Consider the following 20,863-nt stretch of genomic DNA (forward strand, 5'->3'; position numbering starts at 1 on the left):
ACATTTATATGAAAACTATTACTACTCTTGTAAGAAAGAGACACATTTAAATAATTATTTTCCTTCCACTGGCTCAGCCCAAAAGACAGTTTGTTATGTCTGCTAGTAGGTACATAGATGTGCTTCTCTGCATGCACAGGTGCTGCTTTTACCATTTTTTAGACACTTCTTTTAAAGTGCATACAAACCCCAGGCCTGAATTTAAGACAAACTGATCTCTCCTTGTAAGAATAATTTCAAAATATTCAAATATGAACTTCAGGGAGGGTCCAGAGTTGCCTTGAGACATGAGAGCAATAACACAGGATAGGACAGGGCTCTGACTCTTGCATCCAGATGAAAGCAGAGCAACATCTCCTTTATTGTTGTTGTTCAATAGTGGCCATTAAGCATATTTATTATAATTAAAATATTTGGTAATATTTTCATAGACTACACCCAAAAATCACCGAAGTCAACAAAGTGGGCAGAACTTATATATTAGTAGGATCACTCTTTAAAAATTCTTCAAAATAACAGGGGCTGGGATTGTGGCTCAGTGGAAGAGTGCTTGCCTAGCATGTGTGAGGCACTGGGTTCAATCCTCGGCACCACATTAAAATAAATAAATAAATAAATAAACAGAATAAAGGTATTGTGTCCATGTACAACTAAAAAAGAAATTCTTTTTTAAAAATTTTTTTTAGTTGTAGTTGGACACAATATCTTTACTTTATTCATTTTTTTTTATTTGGTGCTGAGGATCGAACCCAGTGCCTTACATGTGCTAGGCGAGCGCTCTACCACTGAGCCACATCTAAAACAACAATTTTTAATAGTGACTTACATTTATGAGTCAAGAATTTGAGCAAGGAGCAGCTGTTCCCTGTGGCAATGGCAGAGGCCATGGCTGGTATTAAGCTGGTGGATGTCTAGTCTCCAGGATCCAAGATGGCTTCATTCACACGTGGAGATGGCTGAAAGACTGATTTCAGCTGAGACTACCCACTGGCATGGGGTCTCTTCTGCCATAACAGTCTTATGGTAGTCAGGCTTCGTAAACAGCAGCTCCAGACTAGAACAGCGTTCCAGCCAACAAAGCAGAAACTGTGTGCCCTTCCGTGATCCAGACTCAGAAGTGACGTGGCACACTTCTGTCACACTCAGGAGTAGTGACAGCCCACCCAGAGTCAAGGAGAGAGATTTTATTTTAAAATCCAGAACCTCTTCTATCATACTACAAAAATAATAATAATAATAATAATTCAAAAACCCTGATAAAGGTAAGCTATACTAGGCCTGGTAGTGAATAGATTCAGAGTGGCCTGTTTCGGGACTCTGAGCCCAAAAAGGAACCAGAATGATTCCCCCCACCCCCCTCCAAAAAAAAAAAAACAATCAAAACAGCAGAGATGTAGCACAATAGTATTAAACAAACTCAGAGTTTAGAAATCAGCCATAAGACCATTAATACCAAGAAATTCTGAACTGAAAAGGCTAAAAAAGATTTGTGTCAATGGATCAATCACTTTTCTTTACATGTCTATAGCCTTGACAAACTTCTAGGAGAGATTTCACTGAGGCTGTTCTCCTTGAGGAATAAATCTTTAATGCTCTGAACTAACTGGCTCAGAGCCATCCTTTAGAGTCTGCAAAGAAAAAAAGAAGAAAAAAGAAGATCCTCAAAGGGAGCCACAGACTGAAAAGCACCTCTATCCCTGCCACACCAGGGCAGAGGTTTGCAGCCTGGACAGTGATGCCCTCTCCCTACCCAGGGCACGTTTACGTGGCAGTGTCTGGAGACACCTTTCAGTATCCTGACTAAAGGAGAAAGGTTCTACTGGCATCCAGTCAGGAGAGGCCAGGATGCTGCTAAACCTCCTATAATACACAGGACAACACTCACAACAAAGAATTATCCACTGCAAAACGTCAATAGCGCCAAGGTTGATAAATCCTGTTCTCAGGCACATTCTCTCATTGAGCTGACTGCTGAGCAGTTCCACATTATTTCGTTATTTCTCTCCCTCTGTTTTGAACTATGCATGCATAGTTTAATTGCTATGAGTTACACACACATATGCTGCAGCTCCACAGAAATATCTCATTTTAAAGAATCCTGCTAAAGCCAGGCATGGTGGCATAAGCCTGAAATTCCAGCTACTCAGGAGGCTGAAGCAGGAGGATCAAAAGTTTGAGGCTAGCCTCAGCAATTTAACGAGACCCTGGCTCAAAATAAAAAAATAAGGGCTGGGGATGTGGCTCAAGCGGTAGCGTGTTCGCCTCGCGTGCGTGCGGCCCAGGTTCGATCCTCAGCACCACATACAAACAGAGATGTTGTGTCCGCCGAAAACTAAAAAATAAATATTAAAAGAAAATTCTTTCAAAAAAAAAAATAAATAAATAAATAATAATAATAAAAAAATAAAAGGGATGAGGATACAGCTCTGTTGTGGTAGAGCCACAGCAGTTCAAACCCACTACCACCAAGGGAAAAAAAAGTTCTCCAACTAAAAGTCTGAAACTAATTCTCTTCATGAAACCATTCTTTAACACAATAATGAAGAGTTACTTTTAGGGGCTGAGGTTGTAGTTCAGTGGTTGAGCGCTTGCCTCGCAAGCGTGAGGCACGGGGTTCGATCCTCAGCACCACATTAAATAAATAAATAAATAAATAAATAAAACAAAACAAAGATAGTGTGTCCATCTAAAACTAAAAAAAGTTTTAAAAAAAGTTACTTTTAATTTAGGTAACTCAGACTCATCAGTAATACTAAAAACAAACACATACACAAGAATCAACTTTAAGGATTCAGTACTTAGTGGCTCCCACATGCTGTGGTCTTTCATTTCTTAAAATAAGAGCTGAAATGTTTATGCATGGGTGCAAGCAAACCAAGAGTTACAGATTAATAGCTGCTCTTTCAGTGCAGGCTCTTCCATCTGTCATCTCCCAGCAGGAGAACAATAGCAGCAATGACACAGACATGGCCTCCTCTGGCCAAACACACCCCCGACCTCTGCCACCTGTCCCTAAGATGACACAGATGCTGGCCTGTGTGTATCCATGCAGTTACTTTCTTCCTTGCCGTAATACCCTCACAGACCCAGCTGTCTGGGCAGTCATACTTCAGTTAATACTTACAAATCAAAAGCTGCCAAGTTACTAGACAGAAAACACCATTTATAAACTCTTACACACACCTTCAGGGAACTCCTGATAGTCATTTTTATTGGGTCTCTTCCACCACAAATTTGTAAAGCTATTTCCTATTTCCAAACATTAATTGCTGTTTTCCTCTTAAAACAAGGTTTCAATGACACTGATACAGGGCACATAAAACCACATTTCCCTGAAGAAAATAAATTACACTGCTAGGTTGCTGCATACTGTAACACAGGACTGCTGGCAGGCCAAGCCTGTTAATGGTGTGTGAGATGTTGCTATTCTCCCAGGACAAACATAAACACTTTTTTTACACAATCTGGGGGCTTTGCCTCACCCTTCCCAACTAAGATATCAGCCCAGAAAGTAGGGTCTTGACTATTCCACAAAGCAGATCAGCACCAAGACTGGCACTCACCAGGAAGGTATTCCACCCCCAAAACACACTCTCTCTAACAAATCTGACCACAATGCTAACTTAATTTGTTAAATGACTATTAATTTTAACTCCCATCAAAATACACATTCTAGAAGTCCCTTGATCCCAAAGGCAAAGGAAGTCCCAATAAATGCCAATTTCCTCTAGAGCAAAGGTAAATAATACAAGGCACAGGGCACCAGGAAACTCACCAACAAGCTCTGTCATGAACAGAGTGACAGGAATTAAAAGCAATACATGCTACACGCCCAAAAACAACTTTAGCTACAACACTCTGAGCACCTTGGAAAGCCACAGGGAAACTATTAGGGAGAAGCTTGCAAGAGGCACCAGACTACTCCAAGCTGACTTGCTCCCACTATGTAAAGTCCAGGTAGAAACAGGCCTTATGTAGATTACCTCATTTAGTTCTCATAATGTTCCACAGAATAGGCGTGATTATCCCTATTTTACAGATGAGAAAACTAAGTCCTCATGCTTTATGTCACAAGCCTGTTGAGTGGGGAGCAGAGATCAGACCTCAAGTCTGCCCAATTCTCAAGGCTGGATCACCACACATTGAGACCATCTTCACTGAGAAAAACGGAGCAAGGAAGAGCTATCTCCCAAGCATTCTCTCTCCAAAGAGTCTGAGATAGGTTCTCCATTATTTCTCAGTTGGTAAAAATTGTTAAGAGGCTACATAATTACCAAACAAAATCTAACCCTATGTATATAATCACTGACATTTTTAGGGTACAGAAAATGCACAGTCTTTAGATTCAGGCTGAGCTGGGCTGTCTCTGAACTACAGCTAGGATTCAGAAAGGAGTAGAGGATACAGAATGAGACTCCTTTGAGAGTGGTGTGGCTGGGGGAAGAACCTGGTCCCCTCATTAAGACCCCAAGAATCTAGCCTTACAAGAGGGGTGATGAAGTGGGGGTGACAATCAGGGATTTTATCCTAGTTGTGGGAAAAGAGTATACACAGTAAGCAAGGAAATCTAGAGAAAATATAGAAAATACAAATGGAAGAAAAGATTAAAGACTTCTCAGATTTCTGTTGTAAAAACAGGAGCAAATTCTTGCAAAGTAGCCTCAAACTTTGATTCTTTCACTCCTACTCTTTAGAAAACAGTACTTAAGTGATTTATATCTTATTTCGGGTGTAATTAAGGAGTACACACATTCTACTTCACTTTGCAATAAGAAAACTATGGATATAAGCCAATCTGCTAACAGCATTAGTTTTTAGTGAGTTGGAATTCTATGAATACAGAACTCCAGGCATTTCAGCATTTGATTTTGTAAACATAAGCACTACTGCTCTCCATTAACTTTTTTCTGTCACTATGGTTATAAAGTCACATAGCACTTTAGAAAGAGAGGGAGAGAGAGAAAGAGGGAGAACACCTGTATTGAAACTATATCACATGCAATAAAATTGGCAAATAAATTTTAAATGAAAGGTTTTGCTTTCATCAACAGCAATACCAAACCTGTAGTTTTCCACTACAGGGTTCTAAAACACCTTCCATAAAAGCTCAAGGCTCATCATGTCTGAGAGAATGGGGTATTTCCACCTCAATTTTGTTTGTACCTTCAAGAATCCTGATGAAAAGAATCCCCATATATAAATGAATGAATGAAACCACATTTTTCAAATAAACTATCAGCATGTATGTATTCTTAATTTGTTTCTAATTTATAGGGGTTTTGCACATAGGATTTTTTGGGATCAAGTAAATATTTACTATACTCTTCCCAAGCACTCTGCTAGCACCACGCAACAGGACCAACTCACACATAACTATCTCAGCACTAATAATAGCCACCACGAGAACTCCACACTATAAGGACACTGCCCCAAAATCACTTCTCAAAGCCTCTCAACAAAAAAACAAAGCACTTGCCACTGAGCGAGTTTAAGTTTGCTCTTTTTGTTCAAGTTCTAATAACCCAGACAACAGTAATAACTCTTCTTGCTGCTATGGAGACCTGCTCAGATTGACCTCTGGCCTGCAGAAAGCCTGCCAGCTTTACATCAAGAAGCCCTGTGATCTTTAATACAGAGCAAAAGGCGGAACCCAACCGGCTCTTTGTGCAGTCTTCAATCAGTGTTTGACTACAGCTGGTGTTCTGTACCACCAGGAGATGGGCTGTCTACTATATATTTTCTAGGGAGAAAGAAGAGTTCATAGAAAGATAACAGAAGTCAGGCAAATAGTAAAAGGGGGTTCCAGAAGGTACCATGTTCCCCCCGTACCTCCAGAGGTAGCACGGAAACTCCCCATGAAAATGGTTAGTTGTGTTAGTCTGCTTTTTGTACTGTAACAAATAACCAAGATAAAGCAGCTTAAAGTGAAGAAAGGTTCTCTTATTTTGTTTGCAGCTCTCAGAGACTGAACCCAGGGCTTTGTATAAGCATTCCACCAAAGAACTACTCCCCTAGCCCTGTAAAGGTTTATTTTGGTTCATAGTTTTAGAGGCGTCAGTCAGGGTTGGTTGGTCCTGTTGCTTTTGACAAAGAAACACACCATGGCAGAAGCATGTGACAGAGAAAGTCACTAACCTCACAGGCAAGACCAGAAATAGAAAGAGATTATCCTCTTTGAGGACATCCCCTTCCATAAACCCCACCTCTTAAAGCTTCTACCATCTCCCAATTGTGCCAGGGGCTGGGGACCATGCCTTTAATACACAGGCCTTTGGGGGACATTCCAGATGCAAACTATAGCAGTGCCCAGAGAAAGTACTGTCTCCCCCAAAACATCACAGGCAAGTGGTGAAGCCTGAAGGTCCATTTAAAGAGACACATTCTCAGCCGTAAGGGGAGGGCAGACTTGAGTACGTGGACTAAACCTACCAAATGGCAAAAAGCCATGTCTCCTCGGGTCAGCACTTGTGAATTTAAAGAAACTTTCTTGACTACAAATTCCCTTTAGCGACCTTTAATCCTGAATTAATCTCCTATAATTATTCTAAATTTTAAAACTTCCTTAAACTGTCATCATAAATCTCTTTTTTGTTTGTGAATTAACCAGAAAGTTAAATAAGGGAGGTAAACAAACGGCAAGGCTTTAAGTGGCCAGTCTAAAAAGCAGCGGTGTGGCCTCTGACCACACCGGGTTTCCCACTGTGGGTTTCTAAGCACAGCCCACTGCAAGACCTGGCTTCCTTGGTTGTGGCCCACAACAGCAAGTCTGAAGTTCTCAAAATAGGATGGGACAGCAGTAGATACCCTGTAGAAAACATAGCCCTTCTCCTGCTGCCACAGTCTCCAACACCAGGACCTCGCAGTCACACCTGCAGCCACTGGGACACAGGGGAGGGTAAGCTTAGGGAGAGGGGTAACTTCAGCCCACATATTCCACAGTCATCCCAACTCCTCCAGGGAGGCAGAGGCACCCAAGTCCCCAGGGCACTGCTGACATGGAACCCAATGTGAAAGGGGTCCCTGGTGCAGAGCAATGTGGCCACCTACCCGCCAAGCCTGAGTAGGTCCGCCTCTCCCTGAAACTCACCACCAACCTGAACAAACCAGCTAGATCTTATTACAGTTCCATTTTCTAACCGATATGTAATCTAAAGAAAATCTTAACTACATAAAAGCTACCTGGCACCCCTTCTTTCGGACTCTGCAGCCTGTATATATCTCAGAGCACTATACGGGGAGTCAGAAGTGGTATTTTCATTTCCAGCATTCATTCACTTAACAAACGCATGTTAAGCACCTTATACACGCCAGGGAGCAGAGATATGAAGGTGAGTAAATAAGATAGACAAGGGTGCCTACCCTCACAGGGCTTCCACCAAGTCCTTCAGGATCTCAAACTGAAATAAGGGGCTCAGACAAGAAGCTCTACAAAGTCCCTCCCAGCTCTCCTCTTCTCCACTTTCTGCAATGATGCCCAGAGAGGACCAAAGTATTCTGAAATGTTCTGCTCCCCTGAACAGATGCTATTTTAACTCCACATTCATATAGCTCTGGCTGCAGCCATGTGGCTTATCTCCATTCTGCCAACCATAAACTACATGTTTTCATCCCAGAGTTCATTAGACTAAGAGGTGCCCTAATCTGGAAGACCAACGGACATGCACATCTCAGGCCTCTTGGCCCAGGAACCTTCCACGTGGAGGAAATCTGGTTCCTTCAGATCAAAACTACAGCAAAACAGCAGCCATGCTGCCAAGCCTTCCTCACATGTTGCCTGGGTTTGTTTATGTCTTCTTCATCAACTCACATCATTTCTGACACTGCACTTCAACTTCCTGAACAGAGCCAGAGAGAAAAGCTTTTAAGAGGCACTGAAGTGCAGCCAACTTCTGATTAGCCACAGTCCTGAAGGAAAGGAACCACACAGGGCCAAAGCTAGAGGACTCTTGCTTCAAGGGAACAGAGGGCAGAAAGTCTTCCTCGGGACTTGGGGAAGCATTAGTGAAACCAGTGAAGATCTACCCTCTCTACCCCCCGCCCTCAACAAACCATGACATCACAGGAAAACAAACAGCACTTTCTCACCTCTACGAGTTCTTAAGAGCACCATGCCCACCAGAAAGGAAGGGATCTACAGCCTCCATGGTCAACTGAGAGGGGGAGAAATATCTCCTGAATCAATGGGGAAAACAGATTTTTATACAAACTATATGAACCTAAGCAATGGTTGAAAGTTTACTTAACATTTTAATCTTTAATACAGTTTTTATTATCACATCTCAACAGAGGTTCTCTTTTTGTCAGAGCTAAGTTCACAAATATTAAGCAGAAATTTACAGAGTCGAGGAAGAGATGCTAAAGACAAGAAAACAACCCGACAGTGAGAACGTGAATGGAGGGAGGTGGACAGTGGATGCCGCCATCCCTCCTGATCACAAGCACTCAAGAAATCAGCCATCAGTATGCTTAGGACAGTCCGTCACACTGACAGCTCCCCACTCCCCTTGCCAATCCCCTCCATCCCCTGTCTCCCTGCCCTGGTCACTCTGCCCCTCTTCAGAAAGAAACCAAGCTGCCTTGGGGAATGGTGCCAGCTGGTGGCTGATACATAGAACTGTCCACTCACCACCATCTTCCCATCTCAGAAAAAAACTTAGCATCCTCCTCCTCTTCTTCCTTCTCCTCCTCCTCCTCCCCCATTTCTTCTAATGATGACACAAAAAGCTTCAATTGAATGTTATAAGTCCAGGGATAGAATTCAGATCCCCACTTCCCTCCAGGGAGACTTGAGGCAAATCACATGAGCTGTCTTTGCCTCACTGCCTTCTCTGTAAACATGGATAGGAATACCTGCCAACCCAGCAGGGCTTTTAAAAAGCAACAGATAGGAGCCTACACTGTGAACAGCACAGTACTCAGCAAACAGAAGGCACCGAGGCACCCGCTCCCCCTCCTCTGCTAATTTCCCATCATGTGGCTGAAGGCTTTGAACAATGCTCAGCTCTAGAGAATGTGCAGGATGACTATCGTGCCCCAAACTAGTCAGGTCAGCAACAGATGATCAATGAGCTTTCCTCAGAGGTAAAACATCCCAGCTCTAGACGCAATCACCTGCCTGATAGATTCAGGTTCACTTGGAGCATCATGTGCTTGAGGAGCTGGCAGTCACAAACTGGGACTCGCAGCTCCCAGCCTCCCACTTACGACAGGAGCAACTACACGTTCCCGTCCACAGGGACTTAAAGGGTATGTGGCTCCCCGCCCCTCCTTGGCTCTGTGGAAACCTAACTCGAGGTTTACCAGGAAGAAAACAGTCACCTCCCAAAATGCCATATCACTGTAATAAAGATCTCACAGGGGCTAATGAAATTATCTCCTGTCTTTTATTCCTCTGTAACAACCACAAAATTAGATAAAATTACCCCCTGCCCCTTTCTTTAAGGCCTGCTTTATTGCCTTCCACTCCAATTCTCTCTCCTCTAAACAGATATGAGACCCTGAAGACCCACAGGCCAATGGGATTAGTAACCAGGGGCTTCTTCCTCCTGGTCTGCTCTCCAGCGGGCGCTTCTCCTTCCTCGGGGTGGGGTCACAATCAGTTCAATCTTCATGCTTCAGAGACATCCCCTTTGAACAAGATCAAATGTTTCCCCACCCTGGCCTGGTGCTCTGCTCAAAGGAGCAGCAGCCCCTTCTCAGAGCATTAGCGTCAACTCAGCCAGAAATGCCGAAGCAAAGGAGGAGGTCAGCGTGGTTAATTGTCCACCAGGCGAAAACACAGGCCCACTCAAGCCAGCACCTTGGGAGGGCTGATCGCCCCCATAAAATGTTACATGCACTTTGAACCCACAAATAAGGAGAATAACTATTTTCCCCAGCCTGCTGGGCTACAATGGGAGCTTCAGCTATTTGTTTTCTTTTCCAGATTGCAGCCATAAAGGGAAGAGGGCTTCTCACTGGATGCAGAGATAGAAGAGAGGTGGGCACCACCACCAAGCGGGGGAAACATCGGCATGAGTGAGGCTAACGGAAGCAGACCAAGGCTTCACCAGATCTGAAGAAGGAACCTGAGAAAACGGAATTTCAGAAATTGTTCATCTTAAGAATGATCTACAGGGAAAAGGAATCATAAAATGGAAGTGATTTATCATTAAAAGAGATGGAAGGAGAAAATTTTTTTGCTATCTTTGTCTATTGGGAAAAGTTGCTTTTATTAATTAGCTTTCTAAAAAGTTTCCTTTAAACTCAGGACCATAACCCTAAAAGGACCCCAAGGAATGGGGAAGTCATTTCCTAACTAAAAGAGGCCATGAAAGTGATTAAAACAACACCTCTAGTCCTGTAAAGTAAAAAGTCCAAGGTATTCTACTAAAAATCAACTTTTCCTAGAAAAAAGAGCCTGTAAATTTTTCAAATCAACAACAAAACCCCTACAGTGGATAAGACAAACCAGCCAACAAATTACAGCTGACAAGTTACCTGATCCAAGGAAAAAGTGGTTCCTAAATTATGCATCGATTGAGATCTGGAAATGGAACACAGCAGAGTTTTCCCAGAGATGTCAATAAAGGAGCCAGCTTTGCACTGAAACTTGAAAGGCTATTTTGGAGATTTTGCTTCCTCTTTAAGGAACTATAGCTGATCATTAAGGTTTCACCCAGAAACAACAACAACAAAAACACCAAAAACCTGATCCTGATTGGAGCCTGTTTGTTTATTTAAGCATTGGTACCTGTTTCCAGCATTTCATCAATAAAAGAAACTGTCAATCACAACTCAGGATGATAATGACACTGGTGTCCAAGGCCAGTGGACCAGTTGCTGAGTCCACTAGTTGTCACTATTCCTATTGTTCCCAAAGCCTACTTGCAACATAAGGGGACCACACAAGATAGTGTCTTTGGATCAAGGTCAACATACCAAAACAACTTTATTAAAAACACTCTGATTTATGAATTTGTCTAATGAGGCACTCACAGTCCCATCTTTAGCAAGTGTAAACATTTCACTGAGTGAAAGAATAACACCATAGTACATGTACGAAAGACATATTCCAAGTTCAGAAGCTCTAGGAACTGAGGAACTATACTCCTTCTTGGTGTTCTAAGTAGGATGATGTTGAGTAGCCAAAATTAAGCTAGAGACCTCTGTGAAGTATGCCTGAATACAGACCTGTGGGAAGGGGCCCAGCCCAATAACCTAACCTCTTGATTTATCTCATTGTGATTTTTTCAAATCTGGGAGAACTATTTTATAAAACATAAGGTACGGAGAGCCATTATAAATTGGTAAGCACTCCTCATGTGCTGGGCAAGGTGAAGCACAGATACAAGGGCCCTGGACATAGCCACCTCAGGCATAGTGCAACACAAATATTCAGGAATATCTCAAATTCCAAAGATGGCTAAAGCCCCACTCATATATTTTAACATCTGAGCCTTTTAATTTCATTTTTGTTAGCTTACTTTCCAAGTATGATAGACAAACTGATTCCATGGAGACTGGAAATTCCTGGGCAAAGTTCAAATCTACTCAAACCCTAGGAAACTTTAAGACCATGAGGGAGTCAGCTGGGAGTCAAATTTCTGTTACTGGCTTGTTGTTCATAAATTCTCTTCCAGGTGGCTATACAGCTAGGATCAGCACCAGGTAGAGGACCATGGATATGTGATTGCTTTGACATGTGTTTGTTGGCCAGGTACCTCTATTAGGTTGTGGAAAGCACACACAGAAATGGGAAGACAACTTCTTTCTCTTTGTTCCAGGGCTGCACAGGCCCAAAACAGCAACTGGAAAGGCTGAACAATGAGTCAGACTGCTATCTGAGCAGAATGAAAAGATAGGAGGCAGGAGCAAAACCTCAAGGCCACATTCTCCTTTGTAAAAGTAGTCTTTGGTTAGATTTAAATACAAGCCCAGGTTTCAGTGAATTCGACCATCCACCAACTTCTGAAGTGATCCAGGTCCCATTCAAGTGAATCACCACCCTGGGGGTTTCTATTCCACAGGATAAAGCTCTACAACCTCAAGCCAATTAGTATCCCCCTCCTACTAAGTATGGAGAAAATAAAAACATATATGTAGGAAATGATATCCTATACCTATCTAAAGCTTTTCATTAAATTATTTAAATCTAGGCTATGTTTCAAGCAAGTGCGCAACCCACTGAGAAACATTTTTATTTCCTTTAGGTTTCCAAATTGGGGAAGTCAGTTATTTCCTCCCTACCTGCCTATGCATTTAGATACATGTTCAATCCTATTGCATGCCAACGGCTGGGATGCTGGGACTCCCAGGGTCTGGTTAACAATGTTTTCTCTCTGAGTGCAGCCAAGAGGATGGGTTGCTGAGGGCCATGGATTGTCATTTATCCATCACTGTTCTATGACCTGGCATCACTTACACTATTCAGGAGAAACATAATGAAAAAAAAAAAAAGCCTTACTTTTTATACTTTTCAATAGGGATAAGAATCTAAATTCCTATTGATTTAACTATATTATGGTAATTTTCAATTATGTGTGGTAATGTAAGCAAACAGGTAATTAATCCATAAGGCACTCTACAAATCACTTAATTGGTTTAGAATCACATTACGATATTCCCTGTGTCAGGGGGCTATGCCTTAGTTCAGTTTACTAGGGCATTTTTTTTTTCTCAAACATTCATTTATTGATTGAAAATGTGTTCCAATCAGGAACCATGCTAGGTGGGAGATGGGAGAAAAGAACTCACAGACTAAAGGAAAAAGGATGTGCACAAACAAGTTAGCAAAGCACTCCATGACAAGAGCATGGGGTTGTGTGGGGATAGAGAAACAGCTATTTATTCAGTAGATAGCTGGAAAAAGGCTAAACTCCAAAGTGCCTCTCATTCAGATGATCTAATAAATAATAGTAAACTTTTGGGTGGTTGTTAAATGAGGAACAGAATTTTTTTGCGGGGGATGGGGGGTGGGTCTGGGTATTGAACCCAGAAGCACTTAACCACTGAGCCACAACCCCAGCCCTTTATATTTTATTTAGAGACAGGATCTCATTGAGTTGCTGAGGGCCTCACTAAGTTGCTGATGCTGCCCTTGACTTCGTGATCCTCCTGCCTCAGCCTCCCAAGCTGCTGGGATTACAGGTGTGTGCCACCATGCCCAGTTTGAGGAAGAGGAATTTAAAGCACAGCTCCAAATGAAGGGGAGAAGGAAAGAATGTTGATTGATGAGAAGTTCACTAGCATCCATTAAACATCTCCAGTAACTCACAACAGAGGCAGAGGACCATTCTCCTCCTTTCATAGAGGAAATGATATCCTACATTCAAGGATTTTCTTTCTCATGAATGACAGCTTTGGGTGGTCATCAGAGTGCATTTTCATACCATTCTGGGACAAGTCACCTAGGCATAAGTGAACCCTGGAAACAACTCCTTACCTGTTTGAGGTGCTTCTTAATGAAATGCAGAAGGTACAGGTCAGCTGTGAACTCAACAGTCAGTTTACAAGTTTACCTGAAAAACAACAGGAAAAAGCCACATCTGTTAATTTGGAGAAGCCTATCATTTAATGGGCCCCATAGAGAACTGCAGACCACAGTTAGGGATCTTTAGCCTCAGAGCAAAAGACTTGGCCAGTGACACATGGCCAAGGGGTTGGAGCAAATAGTCCTAGGTGAAAATCCTGAGTTTGACTCAGTGACAGGACAATCGTAAGCCAGGTACATAATCTACCATGCCTCAGTTTCCTCTGCTGTAGTATCTATTTCACAGAAGAATTAAGAAAGTCTTCTATGTGCCAGGAACCTTCTATATGCCTGGCGGCACACAAATGAACACGTGTTGGGTTCCCTGCCCTCAGGAAGCTTATAATCCACAAAGAAAAGTAAACAGGTAGCAATCCTGATCTTGATACAGATGATAGGAATCAAAGCAAGGGAAATACAAGGTGAAATGTGAACCTCTGCAGAGGTACCAGCTAATTCCAGGGGAGATAAAAGAAACTCTCTAGAGCAAGTGAGGGCTAAGATGAGCCCTGAAAAGCTGGAGTTGACCATACTAGAGGCAATGAGATGCCCTGAAGCAAGAACAGAGTGAGTCACAAAAGAAATGGTTGGTGACCACTGGAGAGTTTCAGATGACAAAAATCCCTACAGTTATTTCAGGAGAATTGGATATTATCTTGAGGCCAGTGAGAGAGGTATAGGAGAAAGGCATGGTTCAGAGGCTTTCAGCAACATCAGAAAGCAGAATGGGATGGAAGGAAGGCAATGACCACTCTTTTTAGCTACCTAAAGTGCCATATTCCTGGTTGCTTGTGAGAGGACCAAAAGGAAGACCCTCGTGATCAGAGGTGGAGCCAGGGCTCCCTCCAGCATCTCCAGAGAACCAGTGTTTCCAAATTGCAGATTCCTCAGTGAGAGGTGATTGCCACCAGCACACATCACCCATAGCCCCCCACCTCAGGAATAGAGTCTGCCTGACGCAACACACTCTAGGGGGTCAATGAGTGCCTTGGGTCACAAAGGTTCTCAAACGTGGTCCCCAGATCAGCAGCATCAGCATCACCTAGGAATCCGTTAGAAACACAAATTCCCCACCATACCAGACCTGGAGACTCAGAGACTCTGAGATGGAGAGCCCAGCAATCTGTGTTTTACCAGCTCTTCCAGGTGATTCTGATGCTTGCTAAAGGACAGCTCTGAGGGACAGAGGATGGAACTGGCCCAGCTTATAACCCAACACCAACTCTATTCTCAAGTCCTCACATTCTCTGGGGCCTTTGAAGCCCATTTCTGTTTAAAAGAAAATACACAAAGCTGGTTTTGTGGAGGCTTGGATCAGTTCCTAGCACTGAAGACCAACTGGTTAGAGCACAGGGAAATGGCACTGCAGGGGGATTCCATTTCCCCAAGCAATGTAGCCCTCACTGGTTTTGAGAAATTTCAAATAAGGTGGACACATGCCTGTCCTTCTTGATGTTTTTCCTCCCACCTAGATACAGAATCTGACCACTCCAGGAATGAAACAGTGAGGTTATCCCAGAAGGCTCCTGTGGTTTTATTAGAGGGTCAAGTTTCTTCCTGGGGTGTGGAACAAAACCGTGTGGTTACAAAGACACCAATGCCACCCAGGAGCCATAAAGTACTTCAGGACTGAGAACAGCCCTGTGTAGCTACATCTGTCTTTGAATTGTAATGTTTCCCTCCCCTGAAAAAGCATATTTCTGTGAAATGCAGGTAAAAATCTCACATCCTCGTTTGTTTCACAGCGCTTGCTTTCCTTTACTAGAGGGGAAAAAAATGGTTCAAGAAACAGTCTTCAGATCAGTACAATCATTAAGTGAGTGAATGGATACACACTCAGCTTCCACAGTGTGCCCCTCCTGCCAAGGCCACGTGGCTTGCTGAACTGCAAGATTTGACAACAGGCCACAGAACCCCAGAGGTACAGGGACAGTGAGGACTCCAATGCACATCAAGCAACACTGCTGAAATTCAACTTCCTCGCTGCGGATGACACCCCACATCCACACATTGCAACTTTCAGGCTTCCCCACCTGCCCCTGTGCCTGTGGTGCCCAGGCTTCCTGCTATACCGCGCCCATCCCGTCGCACCAACCATTTCTCATTTTGTGTGTTTCATAAGCTGACTTTGCCTCTAGGGTGCAGCTGAGATGGATCCTGCATCTATAGAAGTGGAGGTTAATGCTGATATAATGATGTGGAAAGCTGATACTTAATCTCCCAATTCCCTTAAATCAGAACAGAGCTGGTCCGGGGAGGATGGGGCCCATCTGTACCCACTTTTGGTTATCCATTAGTTCAGAAGGAGATGCTCATTAGCTCTAAGGTCTGAGCCAAAGCAGGGAAACAGGTGAGAAAAGTCAGTGTCCGATATTCTTAAAACATTTCTCTGCAGAGGCTCAATGCTCAAAGCCCAATATCTCTGAGAATGCCTAAAGGACTTAGTAATCAGTGTCTATAAAACTTTCCTAAAAATAAAGGCTTCAGGGAACTGACTCCGTACCCTGTTGACAAAGGGCTCTCTCATTTGGTTCTATCAAGGATAAGAGCCTGTCTGTAATGACAAAACAGGTCAAGATAAGAAGGGAAGTTGTCCAGTGGGAAAGAGACAGCCCTTCACAACCAAGTATTCCAGAGATGAGTGTGCCCCAGCCAGGGCCAATATCACAGGCTCAGATGAACAGGTTTCTACAGTGATATTTCTCCAAACTGGTATTTCTAGAACCTGCCTGAGCACAACAATCACCTAGAAGCTTTGTTTTAAAAAAATTGAGATTCCCGGGCTGGGGTTGTGGCTCAGCAGTAGAGCACTCCCCTTACACGTGGGAGACCCTGGGTTCAATCCTCAGCACCACATAAAAATAAATAAGTGAAATAAAAGTATTGTGTCCAACTACAACTAAAAAATAAATATTAAAAAAGAGATTCCCAGGACCCACCTCAGAACTCGAGGTCAGAACCCCAGGGAAGCAGATTGGGAGTCCACATGTCTAGCAGCACCCAGCAACTGTCAGGCCAGCTTCAGAATAATGCTCCAGAGGAAACAATGGGCAACTTTTAAAAACTTTGTAATCACGTAACTTCAAAGTTATACAGTGTGGGAAAATGCAGATTTAATTGAAGGAAGTTAGAGCCTTCTTTATCTAGTTAAACTTATGGAATATAACATGTAATGAGGAAATCAATTTAACTAAAACTTAACAAAAAATACCTCCCCCATAACTTCATAACTTAACCATGTTTCAACAGGAAGACCCCCAAAATCATCCTGCCCTAAGGATTATGGGAATCTCTGCATAGCTGCTCCTGGAAGCCCTTAGAAGTCCAAAAGGAAGTGCCAGGACTGAGGTCTTATGTCGAGTGCCAGCAGAGGCCAGCCCTAAGTAGCAGGATACAGCCCCTCCTGACAGGCAAAGTTTGGCCTTTACAGGTCTCAGCCTCCACCTGGTTATTCTGCAGCCTCATTCCTACCCCAGCGTCATGTGACTGACAATTGCTGGGTGCTGAGTACTGTGTATTCCCAAGCTGCTTCCCTGGGGTTCTGACTTTTGAGTTCCGAGGTAGGTCCCGGGAAACTCTATTTTTTAAACAAAGCTTCCAGGTGATTGTTATGCTCAGGCAGATTCTAAAAATACCAGTCTCCTCCACAAGTTGAGCAGCATCACCAGGAGAGTTCACTAGAAATGCAGACTCCCAGGCCCCACCAAATCTGCTAAATCAGAGACTGCATTTTAACAAGATTCTGGGTGATGCCAATGCACACTCAAAGTTAGAGAAGCACTGCTTGAAGGGATATGGAAGACCAGTGTGAGACTTTTATCCCTACGCACAGAACATGAGCCTACCCTCCTCACCCCACACTCAAGAGGCTTTCTTCCCTCACACTCTTTACTCACGCCTGTCAGTCCTGGTTTGTCTTGGGCCAAATCAACACCAGCAGAACCCAATAACTTGCTGACAATCCAAAGCCCAATTGTTAGGGAGTTGAAAAGAAGCAGGAAGTACCAATTGTCTCTCCCATTCTCACTGGGCTCTTATATCTGCCTCCCTTAGAAGGCAGGAATATGGATCCCGTGACCATAAATCAGTAGAGACAATCCAAAGTCAAACAATGCCATGGAATGCTGGCTCTTTGGGTTCCAACACAATGTTAATGAGGTCGGGGTCACGGGCATGATTAGCTTCCTCTGTATCTTGGCACAGACTCCAGCCCTCTGCCCTCCAGTTGCCTGCAAAGGCTGACGCAGCCTCAGTTACTAAGAGGAGTTGGTGGGAATGACAAGGCGAGGCTGAGCAGAGCGATACCAGTAAACCCAAAGGACCTGAAAGTCCAGTGAGCAGAATAGACAGAGGAACAACATACAGCCCAGAAGGAAGGCTGACAAGTCAGACGACCAGGTCAGAATTCAAAATTATCTGGACAGGCTAGACACACCAGAACTGAGAAAGCTACAATTTTATGAGAATAAATGGGAAGTTCCATGGTCAAGATTTTAAAGATCAAATATATATAGAGAGAAAAATCTAACCAGATGGCAGTTCTTAATTTTAAAAAATGTTTTAAAAGCTTTTAAAACATGACAATTTTGTTGACCAAGGTGGCTGTGAAGAAAGTCTGCATACTCTTAGAGCCCACAGGTCTACTTTTCAGGTCACGAGAAGCAGCAACCCCACCCTCACTCCAGTATAGTTGATCAGACCATCCTAGATAACCCTCCCTGGCCACCTGGCCACACAGGTGCATATACAGCCTGTCACCCCTTTCCACCACTAGGGTTCTCATTAACCGCTGTGGCTGGCCTCTTCACCCACACTATCCCCAGCTACAGCTCTTTTTGGCTTTACAACAGTTTAACTATTCTATGTATCAGTTTCACTTCTTTTGATGCTACCCCACTTTTTACTAATAGAGGAAAGAACTATCGACCTAAACACAAGTCAGAAAAAAAAAATGTACAGACAACCTCAACACACCACTTACTAAAGGACTCAGATCAAAAGTGACTTACAGTGCCCTGTTCAAGTCGGCACATCATGCTCCCTATTACAGCCTGAGTCCATGCAGAGTCAGTAATTAGGTTGGTAAATTATGACTTCCAATACAGTGGAACCCTAGAAGGACTACTATAAGAATGAGCAAATGAAAGAGTAAGTACTGCTAGACATACCTCATGATTCTCTCTATGTGGAATCATCTTCCAAAAATGGACTCTGGGTCATTTAAATAAAAAGGATGTGATCTCGGATTTAAAGTTATGAACCATGTTTTTCTTAACTGTACATTGAATATGTAGATGGTAGTCATTTATAAATACAAAACACTCCCTACTGGTAAACTATAATTCCCCAACTATCCAATCTGTTATTTTGCATTTCAGAAAATTTTATCTCTATGGGCAAGAGAAAAAAGTTAACAAGTTATTTTGTCCTTAATAAGTGTGTGCTATGCTCCACTTATCTAAAGATTAAATGGGGCTACTGTCAATGAAGTAGAACCTTCCTTAAACAACTGGCCAAATGCCTCAAAAACTGGAAAACAACATGTGAAGCTCAGCCCAACTGCAGCCTGCCCGGGGCAGGGGGTGGAGGGGAAAGGAAGCTTGAACTCCAGGTGCCCCTGACAACACAGCTCAGTTTGGAAAGAAAGAAAATGCTGAACAATAGAATCAGTAGAGGAAAAGGAGCCCCTCTTAATTTTCCGGGCATGTGAGGAAGTTTTTGCTAAAGAGATATTTAAGATCTCACTGGTTTGGGTTCTACTGAACATTGAAACAATTAAAGAGAAAAAAAAAATTAACGTGGCAGTATTTATTTAATTCAGTACATCTTATCAATTAGACAGAAACATCTCTCAAATCACACTTCAGCTGTTTATGAAAACATGCCCACTGTAATTTTGGAGCAGGGTCTTCCCAACTGCTTGGAGGAAGCTGTTCCATTCTAGCTTTGGGTCACAACACCCAATTCTAGTTGCATTCCTGTAGCCTTCCAGCATTTGTAACTACATTTATAATGAATAAGAATTTTCACTGTTTAATGACAGAGACTACCTTATAATGTATGCATCACAGATGTAAGATGAACAACACTGTGACCAAAATCATTGGTAGTTGTTTTTTTTTTTTTTTTTTTGGGGGGGGGGGGACTAAGACAACCCACCAAATCTTCTGATTTAAAAAAAATAGATGCTACTTTCAGAAAACATAGAAATAAAAAAGTCAAGAAAAAAAATCACTCACCATAATCCCACTAATCCAAGATAACCAGTTAAAACTTTTTATTCTACATCTTTCCAACCCAGTTAAGTAGGCAAGGGTAAGATGAGGTGTCACTGCTGGTTATACAGACTGACAACGATTAATCATCCCCATTGTGTCCTCACATGCCAGGAAAGAGACCAAGCTCTGGTCTCTCTTCCTTGTCTCATAAGAAAACTAATCTCATCATGTGGAGTTTCACCCTCAAGACCTCATCTAAACATAATCAGCTCTCAAAAGCCCTATCTATAAACACTATTAAATAGTGGGTTAGGGTTTCAACATATAAATTTAGAAGGACACAAAGACTGTAACTCATATGTATGTGCCTGTGGAATCTACTTTTTCAGTTATATATCCTAGCTACCCAACACATTCAGAACCATTCTATGTACATCCTTCTTAATGATCTCACTGCAGAATAACATCAGTAGAAGCCTGGTCATTTGGGGCCAAAGTGGGGGGCTTGATTATCCCATTACACCTATTGAAAGGATTAAAAAGAAGACTTCAGCCCTAAAGACACAAGTTACTCTCACCTCCAGAATTATTCAGTAAACCTCAATGATATTTGCAAGACAGAGAGGACTCCCTGCAACCACCTGTCATTGCTGCAAAAAGAACTCTCCATTCACCTGTCTCTAGTTCCAACCTCTCTTCCTGCCTCTGTATCTCATGCTGGGCTGCACATCTCTCCACAGAAGCCTCACAATTCAGTTTCCATTTCAACTAAATGCATTATTCCTCACCATCTTCCCCCTTTAAAACGGGGTTCCCACAACTGCTTACTTCAGGGAAAGTGTCATGACCCACTCCAGTGCCTGTGAATTCCCTCTCAGGAAAGCCCACCCAGAAGATGCCCAGGTAGTACGGTCAGCCTCTCCTCTTTTCTTCGCTTAGTCCTGCCACAATTCCTGCACTGGCCTCTCAGCTCACCTTGTCCCCCGAGCCTCCTGGTCACCCAGCCCATCTTGTGGTCCTGGAGCACACTGGGACCTCAGCATTCACATGCTACAAAGCCACCCTCCAAACAGCCTTCAAGATGAAGTTCAGATTGCTCAGCTCCCTAGGCACCACACCCTCAAGTACTTCCCCA

At 43.0% G+C, this 20,863-nt stretch overlaps 1 protein-coding gene across 3 annotated transcripts in view; it reads right to left on the minus strand.

Annotated features, from left to right (window-relative positions):
• Lhfpl2 (LHFPL tetraspan subfamily member 2) overlaps positions 1–13,523 on the minus strand; it is a 137,863-nt gene extending 124,340 nt beyond the window's left edge. Inside the window, exon 1 of one of the 3 annotated variants that reach the window (XM_015497830.2) lies at positions 13,424–13,523. The gene's annotated coding sequence lies outside the window, so the exon portion shown is untranslated. Of the gene's footprint in view, positions 1–826; positions 1,153–13,423 lie in introns of those variants that run through there. The other 2 variants (XM_048800183.1, XM_048800184.1) reach the window with 2 other exon arrangements.
• Between the last annotated feature and the right edge of the window lie 7,340 nt (positions 13,524–20,863).

This window comes from Marmota marmota, unplaced genomic scaffold, assembly GCF_001458135.2.
Source record: "Marmota marmota marmota unplaced genomic scaffold, marMar, whole genome shotgun sequence".
Lineage (NCBI taxonomy): Eukaryota > Metazoa > Chordata > Mammalia > Rodentia > Sciuridae > Marmota > Marmota marmota.